Here is a 15784-nt window from a genome sequence, read left to right as displayed (position 1 = left end):
TGTGTCTGCGTTAATCTGTCTGCTTCATTATCTCTGTATCACTCTCTCTCTCTGCATCATTATGTCTGCTTCACTCTCTCTGCATCACTCTCTCTGCATACCTCTGTCTGCATCACTCTCTCTGCATCACTCTCTCTGCATCACTCTGTCTGCATCACTCTCTCTGTCTGTATCATACTCTCTGCATCACTCTCTCTGTTTGCATCACTCTCTCTGTCTGCATCATTTTCTCTGCATCAGTCTGTCTGCATCAATATGTCTGCATCACTCACTCTGTCTGCATAATTTTCTCTGCATCAGTCTGTCTGCATCATTATGTCTGCATCACTCTCTCTGTCTGCATCATTTTCTCTGCATCACTCTGTCCGCATCACTCTCTCTGTCTGTATCATTATCTCAGCATCACTCTCTCTGTCTGCATCATTTTCTCTGTATCAGTCTGTCTGCATCATTTTCTCTGCATCACTCTCTCTGCATCACTCTCTCTGTCTGCATCACTCTCTCTGTCTGCATCATTTTCTCTGCATCACTCTCTCTGCATCCCTATCTCTGTCTGCATCACTCTCTCTGTCTGCATCACTCTCTCTGCATCCCTATCTCTGTCTGCATCCCTCTCTCTGTCTGCATCATTTTCTCTGTATCAGTCTGTCTACATCATTTTCTCTGCATCACTCTGCCTGCATCACTCTCTCTGTCTGCATCATTTTCTCTGTATCAGTCTGTCTACATAATTTTCTCTGCATCACTCTCTCTGCATCACTCTATCTGTTTCACTCTGTCTGTCTGCATCATTTTCTCTGCATCAGTCTGTCTGCATCATTTTCTCTGCATCAGTCTGTCTGCATCATTTTCTCTGCATGAGTCTGTCTGCATCATTTTCTCTGCATCCCTCTCTCTGCATCCCTCTCTCTGCATCCCTCTCTCTGCATCCCTCTCTCTGCATCACTCTATCTGTTTCACTCACTCTGTCTGCATCATTTTCTCTGCATCAGTCTGTCTGCATCATTTTCTCTGTATCAGTCTGTCTACATCATTTTCTCTGCATCACTCTCTCTGCATCACTCTATCTGTTTCACTCTGTCTGTCTGCATCATTTTCTCTGTATCAGTCTGTCTGCATCATTTTCTCTGCATCAGTCTGTCTGCATCATTTTCTCTGTATCAGTCTGTCTACATCATTTTCTCTGCATCACTCTCTCTGCATCACTCTCTCTGCATCCCTCTCTCTGCATCCCTCTCTCTGCATCCCTCTCTCTGCATCTCTCTCTCTGCATCCCTCTCTCTGCATCCCTCTCTCTGCATCCCTCTCTCTGCATCCCTCTCTCTGCATCCCTCTCTCTGCATCTCTCTCTCTGCATCACTCTCTCTGCATCACTCTCTCTGCATCACTCTCTCTGCATCTCTCTCTCTGCATCACTCTCTCTGCATCACTCTCTCTGCATCTCTCTCTCTGCATCTCTCTCTCTGCATCCCTCTCTCTGCATCCCTCTCTCTGCATCCCTCTCTCTGCATCCCTCTCTCTGCATCTCTCTCTCTGCATCTCTCTCTCTGCATCCCTCTCTCTGCATCCCTCTCTCTGCATCCCTCTCTCTGCATCCCTCTCTCTGCATCTCTCTCTCTGCATCACTCTCTCTGCATCCCTCTCTCTGCATCTCTCTCTCTGCATCCCTCTCTCTGCATCCCTCTCTCTGCATCAGTCTGTCTGCATCTCTCTCTCTGTATCTCTCTCTCTGTCTGTATCTCTCTTATTAGTTGTCTCAGCTTCATTTCACAGCAGCTGGTTGAAAAGTGTGAAACCGCTGTCAATGTAACGTTAGGTGTTAAGATAATAAGTTATCTCAAGAAAGGCTGAGAAGTAGAGCTGAGGTAACTTAAGGGTGAGATTACCATGGCAATAAATACCATGGCAATAAATACCATGGCAATAAATAAAATGATTTCCTATTTCACGACAGTGAAATGAGAAGTAGGCTATGTAGTGTCACGAGCAACTCAATAATATTCAACAACAGTTAGCGATGATTTGCAACACTAAATGACTTGCCCGCTGTGTTTCCCTGCGGTACGCCACCGCTGGTGGAATGATTAAAGTGACAAAGACACGATAAAAGCCATATTAATTGGCTGGCGAGGATTATGGAAAAACCAAAACATTGTGTGTCGGAAATGCATGCAAACGCAATGAGGCGAACGGCATAACTAAGTTGGGCTGAAAACACTGAAAACATTTACCCTCTCTCATCTTGATGTTGATGTTAGGCCAGAAGAACTATTGCGAAATCAACCACCCCACCCAGCACCCTCAGACAGAATTGTCCCTCTCCTCGTCAGGAATCCATAAAAAAATGGATCGACTTGCAGCTCCTGCAAAATATAAACCCTAGAGATCGATAGAGGCGCCAGAACGCTCAACTTATAACTTGGCCGAGACGCCAACATGATAATACATTTGTATTCCCAAAATCATGACAAAATATGTCTGTATCATAAGATGTGTTGCTAGGTGAAGACAATAGATGTTCTTGGAGGACGCATATTCTCTCTGTCAAATAGCATGTTGGATAGCAACCAAGTTTCAACCATCTCAACCTTTTGATGTTTAACCAGTGCATAAATATGTTGCTTTGGATAATGTTTCATATGGTATATGAATGGAATTCTTTTTTTTTAAGAACATAATGTTTTTTTAAAGCATTAAACATTGCTTGCATTGGCCACAATCCTAATCTTATACTAACAATGGATCTTCACTGTTTAAATCACGGACCAAATGGACCTTCACTGTTTAAATCACGGACCAAATGTACCTTCACTGTTTAAATCAGGACCAAATGTACCTTCACTGTTTAAATCACAGACCAAATGGACCTTCACTGTATAAATCACAGACCAAATGGACCTTCACTGTTTAAATCACGGACCAAATGGACCTTCACTGTTTAAATCACGGACCAAATGTACCTTCACTGTTTAAATCAGGACCAAATGTACCTTCACTGTTTAAATCACAGACCAAATGGACCTTCACTGTATAAATCACAGACCAAATGGACCTTCACTGTTTAAATCACGGACCAAATGTACCTTCACTGTTTAAATCACGGACCAAATGTACTTTCACTGTTTAAATCACGGACCAAATGGACCTTCACTGTATAAATCACAGACCAAATGGACCTTCACTGTTTTAATCACGGACCAAATGGACCTTCACTGTTTAAATCACGGACCAAATGGACCTTCACTGTTTAAATCACGGACCAAATGTACCTTCACTGTTTAAATCACGGACCAAATGGACCTTCACTGTTTAAATCACGGACAAAATGTATCTTCACTGTTTAAATCACAGACCAAATGGATCTTCACTGTTTAAATCACGGACCAAATGTACCTTCACTGTTTAAATCACGGACCAAATGTACTTTCACTGTTTAAATCACGGACCAAATGTACCTTCACTGTTTAAATCACGGACCAAATGTACCTTCACTGTTTAAATCACGGACCAAATGTACTTTCACTGTTTAAATCACGGACCAAATGTACCTTCACTGTTTAAATCACGGACCAAATGTACCTTCACTGTTTAAATCACGGACCAAATGTACTTTCACTGTATAAATCACAGACCGAATGTACCTTCACTGTTTAAATCACAGACCAAATGTACCTTCACTGTTTAAATCACAGACCAAATTTACTTTCACTGTTTAAATCACGGACCAAATGTACCTTCACTGTTTAAATCACGGACCAAATGTACTTTCACTGTTTAAATCACGGACCAAATGTACTTTCACTGTTTAAATCACGGACCAAATGTACTTTCACTGTTTAAATCACGGACCAAATGTACTTTCACTGTTTAAATCACGGACCAAATGGACCTTCACTGTTTAAATCACGGACCAAATGGACCTTCACTGTTTAAATCACGGACCAAATGTACCTTCACTGTTTAAATCACGGACCAAATGTACCTTCACTGTATAAATCACAGACCAAATGGACCTTCACTGTTTAAATCACGGACCAAATGTACCTTCACTGTTTAAATCACAGACCAAATGTATCTTCACTGTTTAAATCACGGACCAAATGTACCTTCACTGTTTAAATCACAGACCAAATGTACCTTCACTGTTTAAATCACGGACCAAATGTATCTTCACTGTTTAAATCACAGACCAAATGTACCTTCACTGTTTAAATCACGGACTAAATACCGGTAATCCTACTTACACAAAGATTAGCTTAAGTGTTGTCCCAGGTCACTCAACATATGTTTTATTTAACAGACGATGGATGGAGAGAGTGGAGAGAGAGAGAGACAGACAGGTAGGATACAACACAATGCTGAAGGGTTTTCCCAGGCCACTCATCTATCATTATCTTATATATTATTTATTTGTACTTTTTCTTTACCTTTCACCCAAGTCACAAGACATGTATTTCCAGGTCCCAAGTATGCGTGTATCCCAGAAATAACCAAACCAAATCCATTACTCCCCCCAGCACTACTTTGTTAATATGACCGTCAGAAGGGTAAATTAATGCTTGGCCTTCTGCTACCTTAATGAAGCCCAGCACCTTAATGTGATGCCTCCTGACATGCTATGCCCCTCCAAATTGGATCAAGGGAATTGCTCACATTCTTCCCGTTTTGCTTCCTACTGTACCTTGCTGGGAGATTGGCCCATATTGGCCTAGACTGCATCCCGCATGGCACCCTTTACCTACGTAGTGCACTACTTTTGACCAGAGCCCTATGGCTATTAGTGCACTACATAGGGAATAGGGAGTCATTTGTGATTCAGCCCTTGTAACTTCCACCACACTGGGTTGATATTATTCTTATTTGGTCAACTTTTCTCTGACGACTCAAATGTCATTATTAAATCAAATAGAAATTGTCCGCCGTTACAATGGGGGCTGATAGGGATCTGAGAAGGAGGTCGTCACTTAAACCAGTAGTAGTGGTGTTTTAATCCGTGACTCGAGCAGGGACATAAAGTAAAGAGACTTGGTAAGGGTTCTGTTGACAGAAGGGACCTCTGCTACTTTCACTACGGTTTCATAACAGGAAAGACTTTGATATTTGTCCAAAATGGCACCCTATTCCCTTTGTAGTGTACTACTTTTGTCCATAGGGTCCTGCTCAAAGTAGTGCACTATATAGGGAATAGTGTTCCATTTGGAACGTACACATTGTCAAATATTTCATTAACTTTCTCTCTTTTTAACTGTCATTTTTCTCAATACCCCTTACATTTCTACAACTTTGGTGTTTTTGTTTTTAGAATTAGCAATACTTTGGCTATATCCCAGGAGGAACTTGAAGACTCTCTGAGAGGTTAAGACATCAGAACCCTGTTGTTCAGAAATGACTTGTGTTCAGTTACTTTGAGGGGATTGATGGTCCCGAGTGCCGTTTTTAACAGTTTATTCATGTTTTATTAACAGAACGGCCATGTAATTACAGTGTAAATAGATGATGTAATACTATAATACTATCACTGACGTGATTACAGTTTCCCAACGTGTTATATTGAAGATGGTGAATCTCTGCTGCCATCTTTCCATTTATCGTTTACAATAACCTGCAACCAGTGGGTATACACTTACAACACACACACACACACACACACACACAGTAATAAGGTTAGGAGGTTGTGACGCCCTCCAGATGAAGGACCCTTGTTCACCCTTTAAGGGGTTTCATGTCAATCCTCATCTCTGCACAGTGAGCCTATACTCAGTGGTGTAAAGTACTTAAGTAAAAATACTTTAAAGTACTACTTAAGTAGTTTTTTGGGGTTACTCTACTTTACTATTTACTTTTACTTCAATACATTCCCAAAGAAAATAAAGTACTTTTTACTCCATACATTTCCCCTGGCACCCAAAAGTACTCGTTACATTTGGAAATGCTCAGGCAGGACAGCAATATGGTCCAATTCCTGCACCTATCAATATAACGCGTTGTTATGACCTACTGCCTCACTTAACACAAATACAGTGTTTGTAAATGATGTCTGAGTGTACCCCTGTCTGTCTGTACATTTTTAAAAAGCAAGAAAATTGTACCGTCTTGTTTTCTTTAAGGAATTTGATGTACAGCCTTTATTTTTACTCAAGTATGAAAATTAAGTATTTTTTCCACCACTGTACTTACATTTGAGTCATTTTAGCAGACAGTCTTGTCCAGAGTGACTTACAGTAGTGAGTCCATACATTTTCATACTTTTTTTCATTCTGGTCTCCTGTGGGAATCAAACTCACAACCTTGGCATTGCAAGTGCCATGCTCGACCAATTAAAACCATTTTAGAAGTACATTTACAACCAAACACTTTTCGACTTTTACTCAAGTATTATTTTACTGGGTGACTTTCACTTTTACCTGAGTAATTTTCTGTTAAGGTATCTATACTTTTACTCAAGTATGACAATGGAGTACTTTTTCCACCACTGCCTGTACTGTACGTCTGTGGACCAGAGCCAAGTCAATACATCCCATGTCGTATGTATAGAGGGAGTGAGTCTGAGTCAGAAATGGCCTCCTATTTCCCTATATAATGCACAACATTTGACCAGAGCCCATACGGGGGCCGTTGTTCAAAAGAGAATATGTTACCATTTTGGACACAACCAAAGTAAATGTCCTCCAGATGCTACAAGCTATCAGCTTTACCTCATCATTTACAGACCACATGGCTCCAATCTTCAGACCCCCAAGAGCCAGCAGCTCAGGCAGCTTCCTCTCACTTCCTCCCCTAAAACACATCTCCTCTGATACACCACCGCTTTACGTTAGCTAGCTACCTCCCGCAGCTCCTCGCTCTTAACAACAAACTGCCAACAAGACTCCATAAAGGCAAAAGCATTAATAAACATAGGCCTGTTAAGGCCAGGAGGCTGCATGTGTCAGGGATGTCCGTCAGAAATGATTACTACATGTCTTTGGAGTTGTCAGGGATGTCCATCAGAAATGATTACAACATGTCTTTGGAGTTGTCAGGGATGTCCATCAGAAATGATTACTACATGTCTTTGTAGTTGTCAGGGATGTCCATCAGAAATGATTACAACATGTCTTTGGAGTTGTCAGGGATGTCCATCAGAAATGATTACTACATGTCTTTGGAGTTGTCAGGGATGTCCATCAGAAATGATTACAACATGTCTTTGGAGTTGTCAGGGATGTCCATCAGAAATGATTACTACATGTCTTTGGAGTTGTCAGGGACGTCCATCAGAAATCTTTTACACTTACGTCATTTAGCAGACACTCTTATCCAGAGCGACTTACAGTAGTGAATACATACATTTTTATTTCCCCCCCCCCCCCATACTGGTCCCCCGTGGGAACTAAACCCACAACCCTGGTGTTGCAAACACCATGCTCTACCAACTGAGCCACACTGAGCCACAACTGAGCCACACGGGACCAACAGTAAAATGATTACAACATGTCTTTGGAGTTGTCAGGGATGTCCATCAGAAATGATTAAAACATGTCTTTGGAGTTGTCAGGGATGTCCATCAGAAATGATTACAACATGTCTTTGGAGTTGTCAGGGATGTCCATCAGAAATGATTACAACATGTCTTTGGAGTTGTCAGGGGTGTCCATCAGAAATGATTACTACATGTCTTTGGAGTTGTCAGGGATGTCCATCAGAAATGATTACTACATGTCTTTGGAGTTGTCAGGGATGTCCATCAGAAATGATTACTACATGTCTTTGGAGTTGTCAGGGATGTCCATCAGAAATGATTACAACATGTCTTTGGAGTTGTCAGGGACGTCCATCAGAAATGATTACTACATGTATTTGGAGTTGTCAAGGATGTCCATCAGAAATGATTACTACATGTCTTTGGAGTTGTCAGGGATGTCCATCAGAAATGATTACTACATGTCTTTGGAGTTGTCAGGGATGTGTTTCCTAGGTGTTTTGAGTCATGTGATCTGGACACATTGGAGTGTAGTGTAGCAGACAGATAGAATCAGTTTTTTTCAACAGTAAGATTGCAGTTGATTTTATACATTTCTGATAAAAATATTAAGGGAGTTTCCTATTTCACTCACAACACACTTTACAAAGAAAATGAAGAATAAAACACAAAAATGTAGTATTTTACTTAATTTTACTGTTGAACAAGCAGAAGAATAGGCATCCAATGTGAATCTACACTAAGGGAGCGGAGTAGAGGGGTACGGAGGTCCAGGGCTGGTACTGGAGTGGTAGTGCTGGGTATTAGAGCAGGCCAGGGCTGGTGCTGGATGGTGGTGCTGGGAATTAGAGAGGGGTAGAGCTGGCGCTGTGGGGCAGGGGCGGTTTCTTGGAGGGGGGGTCCACCCAGGGTTGGGGGGACAGAGCGTCCTGCCGTGACGGGACTCCCAGCTCGATGGATTTGTCAGTTGGTTATGTAACCGCTGCAACCCTTGGTGAGATCAGATCACACAGTGGAGAGATGTTTGGAATCCAGAGCTCCTGGATTCAGTTATGAGCCCAGGTCCCCCCAAGTCCCTGACGTTTATACTAACCACCATAGACTACGGTGACATTGGTTCTTCTGTCATTTTTTCCCAAGTAAGATTCATGTCTGAGACCACCCAGAGACGATAGGATAGGAACAGAAAGACATGGGTTTCATCTCAGTAAGACAGTCATACATGGGGAATTCTATATCTAAGTGGGAGTGAAATTCATGAGCTATGACTTGTAGTTGCTCCTTCCTGTCTGATGTTTATAAAGATGTCTTCTCCATCCAGACAACTCAAGATAAGCTTATCTACATGGAAATTAGTAATAAAAAGTGTATTTTTGGTATTATAAGGAATTATAATTGCTCTCATATGACCTGTGTGTGCGTCATACAGAGTGTTACTCAACATTTCCTCTTTACCCAGACAAACTGATCTGCATGAAAACCAGTATCAACAAGAAGCATTTACTTGGATGTGACGTTAATGTGCTGTTGACGTGCTGCTGACGTCTGTTACGTAACCATCCCCTCCTTCCTGTCTGAGTCCCAAATGGAACCCTATTCCCCACATAGTGCACTAGTCTCAAGTCCTCTGGTCTAAAGTAGTGCACTATGTAGGGAATAGAGTGCTATTTGGGATGCATACATAGTGCCCTGGCTCCTGGGTGTCAGCAGGCAGCGGGTTGGGATTACACACACTACAGGAAGTCTCCGTTATGCCGCCCTAGAAGGTCAAAGGTCAGTTTAGGTTGCTGACACACAGAGGAGCTGTGTTATCCGACATAAACCACAGTGATAATCACTGGCGTCTGTTTCAGTCCACTCTGTTAGAAAACCCTGGCCTCTCTGACTCAGACAGCCAGGCAATCGGCTGGACACTGATGGTGATGATGGTCAGTCCTGATGCATACTGTACGGAGAGGGATGGGATATCCGTCCTAAACTAAAGAAATAACCAATCTCTGTTAGAAGGCCCTGGTCTATGCCATGCATATTAGGAAGTCACTCAGCTGTAAGACCAAAACTCCCTCAATTGTCAGACCAAACTCCCTCAGTTGTCAGACCAAACTCCATCAGTTGTCAGACCAAACTCCCTCAGTTGTCAGACCAAACTACCTCAGTTGTCAGACCAAACTCCCTCAGTTGTCAGACCAAACTCCCTCAGTTGTCAGACCAAACTCCCTCAGTTGTCAGACCAAACTCCCTCAGTTGTCAGACCATACTCCCTCAGTTGTCAGACCAAACTCCCTCAGTTGTCAGACCATACTCCCTCAGTTGTCAGACCATACTCCCTCAGTTGTCAGACCCCACTCCCTCAATTCTTTGGCGCATGGAAATGTTACTCAATCGGTATCAAGGGACCTAACGTGTGCCAGAAAATCATTTCCCACACGATTACACCTTCGCCACCAGCCTGTACCGTTGATACCAGGCAGGATGGGGCCATGTACTCATGCTGCTTTCTGCCATAAGTATGACTCAACAGGAACCCGGATTCGTCAGAACAAGCAATGTTTTTCCACTCCTCAGTTGTCCAATGTGTGTGATCTCGTGCCCACTGAAGTCTCTTCTTCTTGTTCTCAGCTGATAGGAGTGGAACCCGGTGTGAACTTTCACAAACTGGAGTCGGCCAAACAACTCCCCTCAACAAAACAGTGGATTTTATACATCAGACACATACAGACGTAAAATCTTCATTTGAGCCAGGCAATGTGAATTATTATATGGATTATGATTAATGGACATTTTTGTTGGGGTTGATAAATGTTTTATTAGGGCAAATCAAGTCTGAAATTACAAAGTGGAAATTACAAACTTTCAAAGCATTTCTAAAACTCAAACACCCTACAAGTCCACAGTTCCTCCTTCCCAGGTGGTGCAGAGGATAAACGACATGGCTTAGAAACCAAACGTTGCAAGTTCAAACTCCACATGTGCAGATTGTCAACATGCAGTATTTTTATTTTTTAAATATGGTTGTGTTTGTTGATTAAATGCTGTTCAAATGCACAATAGAGAGGCAGCTAGCCTAGCAGTTAAATGCGTTGGGCCAGTAACTGAAAAATTACTGGTTTGAATCCTTGAGCCAACTAGGTGAAAAACAGGCTCTTGAGCAAGGCACTTCACCTTAATTGGTCTGGATAAAAGCGTCTGCTAAGTGACCTTTTTATTGTTCAATGTACAAGGAAATTCTCAGCAACAAAAGAGATTTCTACAACATCTGTTGCAAAAATGTATCCACAAACAAAAAACAAAGCAGCAGATTCCAGGTAGCCTAGTGGTTAGAGTGTAGGGGCGGCAGGTAGACTAGTGGTTAGAATGTAGGGGCGTCAGGTAGACTACTGGTTAGAGTGTAGGGGCGTCAGGTAGCCTAGTGGTTAGAGTGTAGGGGCGGCAGGTAGACTAGTGGTTAGAGTGTAGGGACAGGCAGGTAGACTAGTGGTTAGAGTGTAGGGGCAGGTAGACTAGTGGTTAGAGTGTAGGGGCAGGCAGGTAGACTAGTGGTTAGAGCGTAGGGGCAGGCAGGTAGACTAGTGGTTAGAGTGTAGGGGCAGGCAGGTAGACTAGTGGTTAGAGTGTAGGGGCAGGCAGGTAGACTAGTGGTTAGAGTGTAGGGACGGCAGGTAGCCTAGTGGTTAGAGTGTAGGGACGGCAGGTAGACTAGTGGTTAGAGCGTAGGGGCAGGCAGGTAGACTAGTGGTTAGAGTGTAGGGACGGCAGGTAGCCTAGTGGTTAGAGTGTAGGGGCAGGCAGGTAGCCTAGTGGTTAGAGTGTAGGGGCGTCAGGTAGACTACTGGTTAGAGTGTAGGGGTGTCAGGTAGCCTAGTGGTTAGAGTGTAGGGGCGTCAGGTAGCCTAGTGGTTAGAGTGTAGGGACGGCAGGTAGCCTAGTGGTTAGAGTGTAGGGGCAGGCAGGTAGCCTAGTGGTTAGAGTGTAGGGACGGCAGGTAGACTAGTGGGAAGAGCGTAGGGGCAGGCAGGTAGACTAGTGGTTAGAGTGTAGGGACGGCAGGTAGACTAGTGGTTAGAGCGTAGGGGCGGCAGGTAGACTAGTGGTTAGAGTGTAGGGACAGGCAGGTAGACTAGTGGTTAGAGCGTAGGGGCAGGCAGGTAGACTAGTGGTTAGAGTGTAGGGGCAGGCAGGTAGACTAGTGGTTAGAGCGTAGGGGCAGGCAGGTAGACTAGTGGTTAGAGTGTAGGGGCAGGCAGGTAAACTAGTGGTTAGAGCGTAGGGGCAGGCAGGTAAACTAGTGGTTAGAGCGTAGGGGCAGGCAGGTAGACTAGTGGTTAGAGTGTAGGGGCGGCAGGTAGACTAGTGGTTAGAGTGTAGGGGCAGGCAGGTAGACTAGTGGTTAGAGCGTAGGGGCAGGCAGGTAGACTAGTGGTTAGAGCGTAGGGGCAGGCAGGTAGCCTAGTGGTTAGAGTGTAGGGACGGCAGGTAGACTAGTGGTTAGAGTGTAGGGACGGCAGGTAGCCTAGTGGTTAGAGTGTAGGGGCAGGCAGGTAGACTAGTGGTTAGAGTGTAGGGGCGGCAGGTAGCCTAGTGGTTAGAGTGTAGGGGCAGGCAGGTAGACTAGTGGTTAGAGTGTAGGGGCAGGTAGACTAGTGGTTAGAGCGTAGGGGCAGGCAGGTAGCCTAGTGGTTAGAGCGTAGGGACAGGCAGGTAGCCTAGTGGTTAGAGCGTAGGGGCAGGCAGGTAGCCTAGTGGTTAGAGCGTAGGGACGGCAGGTAGACTAGTGGTTAGAGTGTAGGGACGGCAGGTAGACTAGTGGTTAGAGTGTAGGGACAGGCAGGTAGACGAGTGGTTAGAGTGTAGGGATGGCAGGTAGACTAGTGGTTAGAGCGTAGGGGCAGGCAGGTAGACTAGTGGTTAGAGTGTAGGGGCAGGCAGGTAGACTAGTGGTTAGAGCGTAGGGACAGGCAGGTAGACTAGTGGTTAGAGCGTAGGGACAGGCAGGTAGACTAGTGGTTAGAGCGTAGGGGCAGGCAGGTAGCCTAGTGGTTAGAGCGTAGGGGCAGGCAGGTAGCCTAGTGGTTAGAGCGTAGGGACGGCAGGTAGACTAGTGGTTAGAGCGTAGGGACGGCAGGTAGACTAGTGGTTAGAGTGTAGGGGCAGGCAGGTAGACTAGTGGTTAGAGTGTAGGGACAGGCAGGTAGACTAGTGGTTAGAGTGTAGGGACAGGCAGGTAGACGAGTGGTTAGAGCGTAGGGATGGCAGGTAGACTAGTGGTTAGAGCGTAGGGGCAGGCAGGTAGACTAGTGGTTAGAGTGTAGGGGCAGGCAGGTAGACTAGTGGTTAGAGCGTAGGGGCGGCAGGTAGACTAGTGGTTAGAGCGTAGGGGCGGCAGGTAGACTAGTGGTTAGAGCGTAGGGGCGGCAGGTAGCCTAGTGGTTAGAGCGTAGGGACAGGCAGGTAGACTAGTGGTTAGAGCGTAGGGGCGGCAGGTAGACTAGTGGTTAGAGCGTAGGGGCGGCAGGTAGACTAGTGGTTAGAGCGTAGGGACGGCAGGTAGACTAGTGGTTAGAGCGTAGGGACAGGCAGGTAGACTAGTGGTTAGAGTGTAGGGGCAGGCAGGTAGACTAGTGGTTAGAGCGTAGGGCAGGCAGGTAGCCTAGTGGTTAGAGTGTAGGGACAGGCATGTAGACTAGTGGTTAGAGTGTAGGGACAGGCAGGTAGACTAGTGGTTAGAGCGTAGGGATGGCAGGTAGACTAGTGGTTAGAGTGTAGGGGCAGGCAGGTAGACTAGTGGTTAGAGCGTAGGGACGGCAGGTAGCCTAGTGGTTAGAACATAGGGGCGGCAGGTAGCCTAGTGGTTAGAGCGTAGGGGCGGCAGGTAGACTAGTGGTTAGAGCGTAGGGGCGGCAGGTAGACTAGTGGTTAGAGTGTAGGGGCGGCAGGTAGACTAGTGGTTAGAGCGTAGGGGCGGCAGGTAGACTAGTGGTTAGAGCGTAGGGGCGGCAGGTACACTAGTGGTTAGAGCGTAGGGACGGCAGGTAGACTAGGGGTTAGAGCGTTGGGCCAGTCACTGAGCTTACAAGGTATAAATCTGTCGTTCTGCCCCTGAGCAAGGCAGTTCACCCACTGTTCCCCAGGTGCCGTCGATTAAGGCAGCCTTCCGCACCTCTCTGATTCAGAGGGTTTGGGTTAAATGTGGAAGACCCATTTCAGTTGACTACATTCAGTTGGACAACTGACTAGGTATCCCCTTTCCCATACTATTTCCAAATGATCCAGCCATCCATTCAGATGCTACTGTGGTAGTGTAAATGATTTGTTTAGATGCTACTGTGGTGTTTGGCTGACAGACAGGGGTGGGCTGGGACTGTAGAAGAGCTAGTGCTGGGGTTTGAGAATATAACTGCAACAGCAGAAAAAGGTTCTCACTGCCAGCGGAGATGGAGGAGGAGATGGAAGGATACCAGAGTGATGATAGATGGAGGAGATGGAACGATACCAGGAGGAAGAGGAGATGGAGGTCTACCAGCGATTCACCTGACAGATGTGCACCAGATGATCCTCCTCTCTCTCTGATCAATAACCTGGCACCACTCAGCTCGGATGTCCCCGGACTGGGACAGGAGGGGGCATGAAGCAGGAAGGATGTCCTGGGACAGGAGGGGGCATGGAGCAGGAAGGATGTCCTGGGACAGGAGGGGGCATGGAGCAGGAAGGATGTCGTGGAGCAGGAAGGATGTCGTGGGGACGGGAGGAAAATAAAAAAAACGAAATAACACATTTACATAAGTATTCAGACCCTTTACTCAATACTTTGTTGAAGCACCTTTGGCAGCGATTACAGACTCAAGTCTTCTTGGGTATGACGCTACAAGCTTGGCACACTTGTATTTGGGGAGTTTCTCCCATTCAGGGTCGATGGGGAGCGTTGCTGCACAGCTATTTTCAGGTCTCTCCAGGGATGTTCGATTGGGTTCAAGTCTGGGCTCTGGCTGGGCCACTCAAGGACATTCAGAGACATGTCCTGAAGGCACTCCAGCATTGTCTTGGCTGTGTGTTTTGGGTCGTTGTCCTGTTGGAAAGTGAACCTTCGACCCAGTCTGAAGTTCTGAGTGCTCTGAAGCAGGTTTAAGGATAATGGAGGCCACTGTGTTCTTGGGGACCTTCAGTGCTGCAGACATTTATTTTGGTACCCTTCCCCAGATCTGTGCCTCAACACTGTCCTGTCTCAGAGCTCTACGGACAATTCCTTCGACCTCATGGCTTGGTTTTTGCTCTGACATGTACTGTCAACTGTAGGACCTTTATTTAGACAGGTGTGTGGCTTTCCAAATCATGTCCAATCAATTGAATTTACCACAGGTGGATTCCAATCAAGTTGTAGAAACATCTCAAGGATGATCAATGAAAACAGGATGCACCTGCGATCAATTGGAGTCTCATAGCAAAAGGTTTGAATACTTATGTAAATAAGGTGTTTCTGTTTTTATTTGTGATAAATTTGCAAAATTTTCTAAAAACCTGTTTTTGCTTTGTCATTATGGAGTATTGGGTTTAGATTGATGAGATTGTTATTATTTTTTAATCCATTTTAGAATAAGGCTGTAACGTAACAAAATGTGGAAAAAGTGAATGGGTCTGAATACTTTCCTAATGCACTGTAATTTCCTTATTCATTTAAACCACCAAACACATCCTACTGCTAGTTTTAAAAGAGATTGAAAAGAAAACTGTTATCAATACCCAGCTTTGTGTAAAACAGACAGTGATCATCTCAGAAAGGAGTAGTCAGTTTACCCCAGTAGACCTACACCACAGATGGCTGGTTTTACTAAAGGAGTAGTCAGTTTACCCCAGTAGACCTACACCACAGATGGCTGGTTTTACTAAAGGAGAAGTCGGTTTACCCCAGTAGACTGCTACACCACAGATGGCTGGTTTTACTAAAGGAGTAGTCAGTTTACCCCAATAGACCTACACCACAGATGGCTGGTTTTACTAAAGAAGAAGTCAGTTTACCCCAATAGACCTACACCACAGATGGCTGGTTTTACTAAAGGAGTAGTCAGTTTACCCCAATAGACCTACACCACAGATGGCTGGTTTTACTAAAGGAGAAGTCGGTTTACCCCAGTAGACTGCTACACCACAGATGGCTGGTTTTACTAAAGGAGTAGTCAGTTTACCCCAGTAGACCTACACCACAGATGGCTGGTTTTACTAAAGGAGTAGTCGGTTTACCCCAGTAGACCTACACCACAGATGGCTGGTTTTACTAAAGGAGAAGTCAGTTTACCCCAGTAGAGCCCTATACCACAGATGGCTGGTTTT

This window comes from Salmo trutta, unplaced genomic scaffold (assembly GCF_901001165.1).
Source record: "Salmo trutta unplaced genomic scaffold, fSalTru1.1, whole genome shotgun sequence".
Lineage (NCBI taxonomy): Eukaryota > Metazoa > Chordata > Actinopteri > Salmoniformes > Salmonidae > Salmo > Salmo trutta.
This window is presented reverse-complemented; position numbering follows the sequence as displayed.